The sequence below is a fragment of the Grammomys surdaster genome, unplaced genomic scaffold (assembly GCF_004785775.1).
Source record: "Grammomys surdaster isolate TR1022 unplaced genomic scaffold, NIH_TR_1.0 332481, whole genome shotgun sequence".
Lineage (NCBI taxonomy): Eukaryota > Metazoa > Chordata > Mammalia > Rodentia > Muridae > Grammomys > Grammomys surdaster.
In genome coordinates this window covers 1-11,570 of record NW_021627708.1, presented here as the reverse complement: position 1 = coordinate 11,570, position 11,570 = coordinate 1, and the positions used below count along the sequence as shown (strand labels likewise).

General features: G+C 44.3%; 1 non-coding gene and 1 pseudogene across 1 annotated transcript; both read left to right on the top strand.

Moving 5' to 3' along the window:
* The first annotated feature begins 2,559 nt into the window (after positions 1–2,559).
* On the top strand, positions 2,560–4,817 carry LOC114616536 (annotated as a pseudogene).
* Positions 4,818–5,817: 1,000 nt separating this feature from the next.
* On the top strand, positions 5,818–5,959 carry LOC114616538. The gene has a single exon (XR_003710652.1). It is a non-coding gene; the product is annotated as a U4 spliceosomal RNA (small nuclear RNA).
* Positions 5,960–11,570: the final 5,611 nt, after the last annotated feature.

The following is an 11,570-nucleotide window of genomic DNA, read 5'->3' as shown; positions in this document are numbered from 1 at the left end:
ATAGCAACAGAAACTCTTAAGACAAAAAACATTTTACAAACTTGGAAAGTCCCACAGCCTTAACAAATTCACCACTTTAAAGGCTGTCTTTTAAAAAAAAAAAAAATCCAGTCTCTTTTAAAATCCAAATTCTCAAAAAAAAAAAATTAAAATAAAATAAAATCCAAATTCTCTGTAAGACTTTTTAAAAAATTAAGTTTAAAGTCTCTCAACTGTAGGCTCTTGTAAAATAAAAAATAAGTGCTTTTGTACTTCAAGAGAGAGAAACCAGGACACAGTCACAATATGAACAAAGCAAAATCAAAACTCCAGAAGTATAGATAACTCTAATATCTGAGAGTTACTCACAATCCGGCCTCCTCCAGGTGGCTTGGGGACCTGCTCTGGCTCTGCTCTCTGCAACACACAGCTTGTCTTCTAGTGACAGCTACTGCTGTTCTTGGCAGTCATCCCATGCATGGTCTTAGAATCTCCAAAATGCTGGAATCTTCTGCTAAAACTGGGCTACACGTCCACCAACAGCCTCTCACAGACTCTCTTCAGGCCACCAAGCTTCGGCTTCTCTGCACGACCTCTTGAATCCCAGGGCTTCTATTGGTTCTCTGGCTGGGCCTTCCTTTATAGCCTGTCCCAGTAGCAAACCTCAGTTGTTCTCTATGATCCCTTCCTGCCTTCAAAACCAGTACCAGCTGAGTGATTTAAACTACCAAGTTCAGCTGCTATCACAAGGCAGCACAAACTTGGCCACTTCTGGATCACAGCTTCTATGTGCTGGCCCTAAGGAAACGCTTCCCAGAAGATTTCACCTCAGTAATGCTGGTCTCTTCGTCACCAAAGCTGATTCTTCAGCCCTAGCTGACCAGCACCCATTGTCCCAGCAAAGCAAATGTTTTACTTTAGTGGTTCTGGTCTCTTATTAATCGCAGCTGATTCTTCAGTTCCAGCTGACCAAATACCACTGATTCTTCATGCAAGTGCCCTGGTAGGGTCTCGGAAGTGTTACAAGCCAGGCCTCCATCTTCTGTATGGCTCTCAGTATTCTTATCTTCTAAGCTCCCACAGAAAGCTCACTGAGCTCTTAACGCAATGCCTTTTCTAGCCCAAAGTTCTTCCACAATCCTTCCCAAAAAGTGTGGTCAGTTCTGTCACAGCCACACCCACTATCCCGGTACTAACTTGTCTCAGTTAGACTACTATTGCTGTAAAACACCATGACCAAAGAGTTGAGGAGAAAAGGGTTTATTTGGCTTATGCTTCCACATCACTGTTCATCATACAAGGAAATCAGGATAGAAACTTAAAACAGGGCAGGAACCTGGAGGCGGGAGCTGATGCACTTCAATGACTAATTAAGAAAATGCCTTACAGCTATGCCTATAGCCTGATCTTACGGAGGCATGTTCTCTAAGGATCCTAGTTTGTATGAAGCAGACATAAAACTAGCCAGGACACTGAAGCAAAATGAAGGTCACAAACTTGTTCCTATAGTCTAACTGAACCCAAGGAATCCTAAGCACAACCCAGCATTCCCTTCCTTTCTCCCCACAAAATAACAGAAGTTGTGGAAGGGATTGTGACTTTTCTCAAGTCAGAAAACTCATGTCTAAAGTCACAGCTGGCAGACATACAAGTCTTTCCCTGAGATATCCCTTCGGTGATGCTTGCTTCCATTCTCACCACGAACACCAGCTAAAAGCACAAAAGATGTCCAACGCGCACATTTGAGGAAACTAGTTTGCTTGATTGTGCAAAACAATCTAAAAGCTTTGTGCAAAACAGAGCTAGTTTTGGCTTTGAAGTGGCTAGGCCAACAGGCAATAAAATCACCTGAGAATGGAGTATGACCTCAGACTGTAGAATGTGAGAAAACTGGAGGATACGGGTTAGGAAAAGGTTAACAAAGAAAGCAAACTGCTTCTGAAAATTCCAAACACGGGCAATGCCGATGGAGGGTGTAGGTCTTCCGTATCAGTACCAGGAGTGAGTATTTGCATACACTGCTTCACGTATCAAGCATGACACAGCCTCTCCTTTCATACACAGTGGCTGAACACAGCATTCCTGGGCTGTCTAGTGAAGACTTATTTATTTTAGACACTATCGACACCTAGTTTGAAAGCATTTACCGATAGGTTTCTGTATCAGGCAGCTTTCCATTTCTATAGTAAAATACCTGAAGCAAATAACTTATAAAAGAAAAAGGTTCAGTCTATCATATATAGGATCTAGATTTAAATTAAATATATATATGAATATGAGCAAGGTGTATATGATATATAGCCATGAAAACGTAATGAAATATGGGATGGTAGCACATGCCTTTAATACCAAGTCTTGCAAGATGTCATGTGAGGATCAAGAGCTTGCCATCTGTGGCTATATAGTGACTCTTGGGATAGCCTAGGATTCTTAAGGCCCTCCCTCAAAAAAAAAGTCCCCTGAAAGAAAGTTATTGTCTGTACACTAAAGAAACTAACAATAAGAAAGAAAAAAGAGGCGCCAGTTGCTTCAGAGTCCTGGTACGGGTAATCACGTTTCGTGCGTGCTCATTCAGCCAAGATGCCTGAGGAAACCCAGACCCAAGACCAACCAATGGAGGAGGCTGAGACCTTTGCCTTTCAGGCAGAAATTGCCCAGTTAATGTCCTTGATCATCAATACTTTTTACTCGAACAAAGAGATCTTTCTGAGGGAGCTCATTTCCAATTCATTGGATGCTCTGGATAAAATCAGATACGAGAGCTTGACGGACCCTAGTAAACTCGACTCGGAAAAGGAGCTGCACATTAATCCCATTCCCAACAAACAGGATCGAACCCTCACTATTGTGGATACTGGAATTGGAATGACCAAGGCTGACTTGATCAATAACCTTGGCACTATTGCCAAGTCAGGCACCAAAGCCTTCATGGAGGCTTTGCAGGCTGGTGCAGATATCTCTATGATTGGCCAGTTTGGTGTTGGTTTTTACTCTGCGTATTTGGTTGCTGAGAAAGTGACTGTCATCACGAAGCACAATGATGATGACCAGTATGCCTGGGAGTCCTCAGCTGGGGGATCCTTCACAGTGAGGACTGACACAGGGGAGCCAATGGGCCGTGGGACAAAGGTGATCTTGCATCTGAAGGAAGACCAAACTGAGTATTTGGAGGAAAGGAGAATAAAGGAGATTGTGAAGAAGCATTCTCAGTTTATTGGCTATCCCATTACTCTGTTTGTGGAGAAGGAACATGATAAGGAAGTCCGTGATGATGAGGCTGAAGAAAAGGAAAAGAAGGAGGAAGAGAAAGAAAAAGAAGAAAAGGAGTCTGATGACAAGCCTGAAATAGAAGATGTTGGTTCTGATGAAGAAGAGAAGAAGGATGGTGACAAGAAGAAAAAGAAGATAAAGGAAAAGTACATTGATCAAGAAGAACTCAACAAAACAAAGCCGATTTGGACCAGGAATCCTGATGACACTACTAATGAAGAATACGGAGAGTTCTACAAGAGCTTAACCAACGATTGGGAAGAACATTTGGCAGTAAAGCATTTTTCTGTTGAAGGACAATTAGAATTCCGGGCCCTTCTTTTTGTCCCAGGACGCGCTCCTTTTGATCTGTTTGAAAACAGAAAGAAAAAGAACAACATCAAGTTGTATGTTCGCAGAGTTTTTATCATGGATAACTGTGAGGAGTTAATCCCCGAGTATCTGAATTTCATTAGAGGGGTGGTGGATTCTGAGGATCTCCCTCTAAATATTTCCCGTGAAATGCTGCAGCAAAGCAAAATTCTGAAAGTTATCAGGAAGAATTTGGTCAAGAAATGCTTAGTACTATTTATTGAACTGGCAGAAGATAAAAAGAACTACAAGAAGTTTAATGAGCAGTTCTCAAAAAACATAAAGCTTGGAATTCATGAAGACTCTCAAAATCGGAAGAAGCTTTCAGAGCTGTTGCGGTACTACACATCTGCTTCTGGGGATGAGATGGGGTCTCTGAAGGACTACTGCACCAGAATGAAGGAAAACCAGAAGCACATCTATTTTATCACAGGTGAGACCAAGGACCAGGTTGCTAACTCAGCCTTTGTGGAACGTCTCCGAAAGCATGACTTAGAAGTAATCTATATGATTGAGCCCATTGATGAGCATTGTGTGCAACAGCTGAAGGAATTTGAGGGCAAGACCTTGGTGTCTGTTACCAAAGAGGGACTGGAACTTCCAGAAGATGAAGAAGAAAAGAAGAAACAGGAAGAGAAAAAGACAAAATTTGAGAACCTCTGCAAAATTATGAAAGATATTTTGGAGGAAAAGGTTGAAGAGGTGGTTGTGTCAAACCGACTGGCGACATTCCCAGGCTGTATTGTCACAAGCACGTATGGGTGGACAGCAAACATGGAGAGAATCATGAAAGCTCAAGCCCTCAGAGACAACTCAACAATGGGTTACATGGCAGCAAAGAAACACCTGGAGATAATCCCTGATTACTCCATTATTGAAACCTTAAGTCAAAAGGCAGAGGCTGACAAGAATGACAAGGCTGTGAAATATCTGGTCATCTTGCTGTACGAAACTGCACTCCTGTCTTCTGGCTCCAGTCTGGAAGATCCTCAGACCCATGCTAACAGGCTCTACAGGATGATCAAGCTTGGTCTAGGTATTGAAGAGGATGATCCCACTGTGGATGAGACCAGTGCTGCTGTAACTGAAGAAATGCCACCCCTGGAAGGAGATGACGACACATCACGCATGGAAGAAGTAGACTAAGCTTCACCAGAACTATGTGTTTGATGCTTACCTTCATTCCTTCTGATAATATATTTTCCATGATTTCTGTTTATTTTTGTGAACATTTAAAACATCTGTGTGGCGTGAAAACTATGGGGAAGATCAAATGTCTACATGTGATACTGTGATACTGTAGGTTTGACTCAAAAGGCTGATAGAACGTTTGTCGTAAGACGTAACCTGCTGTTAACGTTAACTCTGTGGTCGGAAGTGTTTAGCTGTTGAGCTGGATTCCTTAGTAGACCAAATTAAGATGGCTTAAGTTACATCTTAAAACTTTCATTCCCTGTAGTTAATTCTGCATGTGCTAGTCTTAGAAGTAAACACAAGTTAAAACAACTTGACAGGAGCTCCCCAAGTGGCTTGCTATCCAAAGTACCAAGAACAAAACCTTAAGTTTCCCTAGGTCTTCTAACTCTCAGCAAGGCTTGTGAATGGAAATAATAGTGCCCAATCACATTCTGCCTTAAAAGGTAAATACAGATGAGATAAAAAGGAAAAAGAAAGAAAAGAGAGAGAGAGAGAGACAGAGAGAGAGAGAGAGAGAGAGAGAGAGAGAGAGAGAGAGAGAGAGAAAGAAAGAAAGAAAGAGAAAGAAAGAAAGAAAAAGGAAGGCTGGAGAGACGGCTCAGTGCTTAAGAACACTAGCTGCTCGCCAGGCGGTGGTGGCGCACGCCTTTAATCCCAGCACTTGGGAGGCAGAGGCAGGTGGATTTCTGAGTTCGAGGCCAACCTAGTCTACAAAGTGAGTTCCAGGACAGCCAGGGCTACACAGAGAAACCCTGTCTCGAAAAACAAAACAAAACAAAAAAGAACACTAGCTGCTCTTGCAAAGGACCTAGGTTCAATTCCCAGCACCTACATGGTACCTCACAACTGCCTATGACTAGAGTCTCAGGGGATTTGATGCCCTCTTTTGGCACATACAGTAATACAGGTTCACATACATATACATAAATAAAAAATAGTGTTTTTAAAATAAATTAAAATTCAGAAAAGAAAGTTTAGTTTTGAATCAGTTTTACATGGTCAGTCCAAAATTGAGTGCCCAGCTTTGCGCAGTGGCAGCATCGTAGCCAATGAGGTTTACCCAAGGCGCGATTATGGCTAATTGAAAACAGAATTGAGGGTACTGTTATTTCAGGTCTCAAGCTGTCAGGTCCCAAAGAAACCCTGGACAAGGCTCATTCCTGTGAGCTCTCTGTGGCTCCGCCCAGCACTTCTCGTCCCCGCCCCCTACCCTAAATCTCTGTAGTCCAGACGCTTTGCTTCCCTTCCTCCTCCCTTCCTCCGGTTTCTCGGTTTCTTGTGCCATCAACCTCCCTTTTCTGCCCAGCACTCTTTTGGTCCTGGGCTCCTCCCTTGATCCACTTGCCCTCTCTCCTCTCTCCACTCTTCGCTTCTCGCTTTGCCTTCTCTCTCTCCTCTCATGGCCTGGTTCAGTCTGGAGTCTCCCAGATGCCTCTGGCCGTCCTCCCTCATATCTACACTAAACCCCTCTTCATCAGCCGTACCTTGGAGCGAGCGGTCTTGTCATCATTTTCATCCACCAAGGCACTTTATGCTGGAAATGCATAACATAGGAAGCTTCTTGTGAGCCAGGAAAGGTGAGAGAAAGAGAAGAAACTGGTTCCCACAATCCTTTTCTAGAGCATGCCCTCAGTGACCTAATGACCTTTCTCTTAAAGGTTCCGCCATCTTCCAGTACCACCCGAAGGAACCAAGCCTTTAAATAAAATACACGCATTTGACGCTCCATGCCATGGAATTCCACCCCGGCCTCTGCCTCATGATAAAATAAGCATTCATTTCAACTCCTCCAGTCTCCAATCCCAGTGGCAGGGGAACCCTACTGGTAGGAGAAAAAGCCCACCAGACATTTAGATAGTTGTCTCAAGTCAGGAGTATGAGAAGAAACGGGAAAATGATCATCGTTTTTTATCTATTCGTGGCCCCTCTACCTATCATCTGCCTATCAGGGATCTAACTCCGGCTCCCTCAGCTGGGGATGTAGTTCAGTTGCTTTCACAACGGGCACAGGCCTGGGGGTCTGTTCTTGGCACTGTATAAATAGGGCAGGTGGTACATGCCTGTAAGCCCAGCAGTGTTGGGGTGTGGGGGTGGAGGCAGGGGTGTCAGAAGTTTAGGGTCATCCACAGTTTGACAAATGAGTTTGAGGACAGGAGAGGCTACTTGAGGACATAGCTTAAAAACAGACAAGAAAGTCAGATGGCCCCTGGGAGGAAAACAGGTCCAAGGGTTGTCTCCTGGGCAGCGGGAGTGGCCCGGGTTGTTCAGAGCGAAGAGAACAAAGGAAGTTTGCACTCAGCCTTGCCAGGGTGAGCAGTAGATGCTGCTCACAGCGGAACAACCGCCTCTTGGTGCTGAGGAAGTTGCTGCCATCTCCTCCATTCACCGTACATGTTGGCTTTCCATCTGACGTGTCATCCTGGGAGGGAGACACAACTCAGTTCCCGGGAGAAGATGGCTCCAGCTTAAGTGGACAGTATCCACATGGGATGAACTGCCTGTAAAACCCTGTTCCTGGAAGGTGCAGGGCCAGGAAGGTAGACTTCTAGGAGTGTCCCTCTAGGAATTCTGCAGCAGGGCATTCAGGATGTTCCAGAAAAATCTTTAAAACTCCCTAGATATTTATCTGGGTACATTGAACCTTGAAACAGAGAAATAGGGCAAACACTACCTAAATGATTAACATGTAGAGCAGGAATTTGTTCCAAAGTTTAAGGCAGAAAAAGCAAATACAAAATGAAGGCAGAGGTGCCAAGATTTATCTTGCTTTTAGTTATCCATTAGACATTTGCAGGCCCAGGGCAAGGTCAGCATTTCTAGCAATTACAGCCCGTGTCCTTGTCATAACCCCAGTAAGGACAACTATTGTCGAAATGATTACAGCAAGTTCTGATGAGGATGCAGAGTCAAAGGAATTCCCAAACACTGTGGGAAGTTCATGCCCATCATGGAAAGCAATATGGGGACGCTCAAGAAATAAAAATAGAATGACCATAGGACCAGCAACCCCACTACTATCTCCAAACGAAATGAGACCAGTTTGTCAGAGCACACACCAGTGTTCGCCGAATTGTTGTTAACAGTGTAAGAGTAACAGTAACTATAGAGAAAATGAGAAGGGCGGGTGTAATGAAAATGTAAATCCTCTTCAGTCACACAGTCATACAAAACTTTAAAAAAGGAAGAGGTGGAGGCTGGAGAGATGGCACAGCAGTTACCAGCACTGGCTGCTCTTCTGGAGGACCTATGCTCAGCTCCTAGCACCCACATGGCAGTTAGCCACCATCTGTATCTTCATTTCCAGGGAACCCAGCATCACCTTCTAGCCTCCTCAGGCACAGGCAAAACATTCATACATAAAATAATGATTTAAAACCGAGTTTCACGGGCTGGGGAGATGGTTCAGCAGTTAAGAGCACTGGCTGCTCTTCCAGAGGTCCTGAGTTCAATTCCCAGCAACCACATGGTAGCTCACAACCATCTGTAATGGGATCTGATGCCCTCTTATGGTGTGTGTGAAGACAGCTACAGTGTATTCATACACATAAAATAAATAAATAATTTTTTTAATCAAAAACAGTGAGGTCAGGAACTCAAATAGGGCTGGAACCTGGAGGCAGGAGCTGATGGAGGGTGCTTGCTCACTGGCTTGCCCTCCATGGCTGGTTCAGCCTGCTTTCTTATAGAACCCAGGACCACCAGCTTAGGGATAGCACCACTCATAATGGGTTGAGCCCTCCCCCATTAATCACTAATTAAGAAAATTCTCCACAGGCTTGCTTATAGCCAGATCTCCCCCCCCCAACCCCCCTGCCACCTTGGTTTTTCGAGACAGGGTCTCCTCTGTGTAGCCCTGGCTGTCTTGGAACTCACTCGGTAGACCAGGCTGGCTTCAAACTCAGAAATCTGCCTGCCTCTGCCTCCCAAGTGCTGGGATCAAAGGTGTGCGCCACCACTGCCCAGCTATAGCCAGATCTTATGAAGGAGTCTCCACCCCTCTGATGACTCTAGCTTGTGTAGAGTTAACATAAAGTCACACAATGCTCCTCAGGAATAGCTCCTGGGACTTGTGCCCACTAGGTCCCTTCTCTTCACTAGGTTCCACTTCCTCCCAAAAGCGTCATGCTAGGGCCCAAACCTTCAACACCTAGGCATTTAGAGAACACTCTCTATCCACATCATAGCACGATGAGGTAACAGTTACCAGCTTTCCATTGCTGTGGTCTGGAACTGATGACTTGAATGTTCAGTGTCCTCCACAGACCTGTGTTTGGATGATTGGTCCCCAGCTGCTTAGGGGCACTGCTTTGAGGAGTTATAATGGATGGGAGGCCATCAGGGGTGGCAGCCCTTCTGGCCTTAGGAGTCTGCTTCTCATTTGACCAAGATATAACCGAGCTGCCTCACGTTCCCATGGCTATGGGCAGAGCCCTCCAGCATCAACACCTTCTTCACAGCCTCATTTGAATGAGAAATGCCTCGAATAGCGAATAGTGTGTATCTGACTGAGTGCTCCCTATCTGTGGTGCTGTCCCTCTACACTCATGTGTCCAACCCTGTATGGGCTCCATCCCCTAGATCTGCAAAACAAAATATGCCCTTCCTCCCTTCAGTTACTTATTTTGGGCCCTTTTTCTCAGCGGGCCTAATAGATATTTAATAGATCATTATAACAGGTGACCATAGGCGGCCACGTTCTAACTGGCTTAATAATCAGAGACTTGTATCAGTTACTTTTCTGTTGTTGTGATAAAAATCTCATGACCAAAAGCAATTTAAGGAAGAAGGAGTAATTTTAGCTTCAAGTTCCAGGGGGATAAAGTCCATATGGCAAGGAAGGCATGACAGAAGTTGCTGGAAGCAGAGGTTCACATTTCATCCACACACAGTAAACACGGAGACAGAGCAGGAAGTAGAGAGAGGCTATAAACTCTCAACCCCCCCCCCAGTGGCATGTCCTCCAGCAAGGTCCAAATCATAAATGTTCCATAACCTTCCCCACAGCTAGGGAGCAGAGGGTCGGATACACGAGTGTATCAGGACAGCACCGGCATCAGGACAGCACCGGCATCGAGGGAGGACATGTCAGATGCACGAGCCTATCAGAGGCATTTCTCATTCAAATGAGGCTGTTATCACATTTGGCTCTGGCTCTTAATGGCATAAGTAGGAAGTAATTACCACTTTTCTAGAGAACAAGCTGTTTTAGTTAAGGCCTTAGATGGAAGATATGACCTTAAATGGCACTAAGGGAGGAGATGCGCCAGGTCAGATCCCTCCTCTCCCTTTGATCTTGTTTTAATGCTTTCCACTGCCCTGATTTACCTGGAAGCTAAGGACATGGAGGCTTATAGATGTGCTTCCTATAGGCTAGCCTATGCTCCTACGGCATAAAGCAGGGCAGAGTAGGAGGAACACAAGTCCCAAAGGGTGAAATGAAGACAGTCCACCCAGTTTACTCTACGATGGTAGCACAGCATCCTAACTCCATCCGGTGGCTGGAACAGTGACAAACAGCCAAAAATTTAATGAGGGATATAGAGGGAAATAGGAAAAAGAGTGCCCATGCCTTTCCAAAGTAAAAAGAGTGAAATTTCTCACCACATACATAAAGAACTTGATTCTTCTTTGCATGGTGCAGTACACAATGCCATCCAGAAGATGGCAGCATTGGCAAGCCATCCGCCACTTAGAAATCCAACACACAAAAACATTTTCACAATTATCGTTGATAGACAGTAAGTTTCCTAAACAGAACAAGAGATTTCATTTGTTTTATTATCTTTTAATTCCATATATGCGTCTGAGTCTGTGTCTGGGTAAGTGTATGTGAGCACAGGTGTCTGCAGAGACCAAAGACCTTGGAGCCTCTGGAGCTGGAGATCAGAAGGCTGGAGTTGCTGGACTTGGGTGCTGGGAACTGAATCTGGGTCCTCTGGAAAGGCAAGTCCTCTTAACCACTGAGCTATCTTTGCAGCTACCAGAATAACTTTTAAGTCATGGACGGTCCTAAGTAACTAAATGAAGTACAGGGCTTACTGTCGAGTAGCTATATAGTTCTGTGTGTTTTAAAGGCCCCACGTTGCCTGATGATATCATCAAATGCAAATGATACATACTCTATAATACAGTAGTATTAAATGTCTATGTTATAAAGCTATAAAAATCCTCAATTGTAGATATGTACAAATAATCTATAAACTGCATTCTAACACTGAAGCAAAATGTGTTGGCAAACCCTTGAAATCCCAGCAATTGGGAGGTGGAGGCAGGAATATCAGGAGTTCAATTCCAGCCTTAGCTGCATGGTAAGTTTGAAACCAGCCTGGGCTCCATGATAACCAGTGTAATAAGACGAACACCAGGTTGAATAACTAGAAACAATTGTTCACAAACCACATACAAAGCATCATGTTTGGGGAAAACTGGGGAGATAACTCAGTCAGAAGAGGTTTTTTTTTCTGACTGAGAAATTTTTAAACTGTTTTAATAATATTCAAAATTCAAAATTGTGAAGTTTTAAAAATATGCATAGATACTGTCTGTTGTGTTTTATAAAAATATATAGAGAGAAGGAATATGTTTGGTGGATGTGTAGTCAGATGTGGGGGAAGGGGATGCTTCTATGGGCCCATGCTGAGGCATCCCTTCCCTCTGAGGGACCAGCCACATAACAGCATAATATAGAATAGAATTTATTCAGGGCATGGGGAGGGGAATTGAGGGAGTAGACAGAGAGAGAGAGAGAGAGAGAGAGAGAGAGAGAGAGAGAG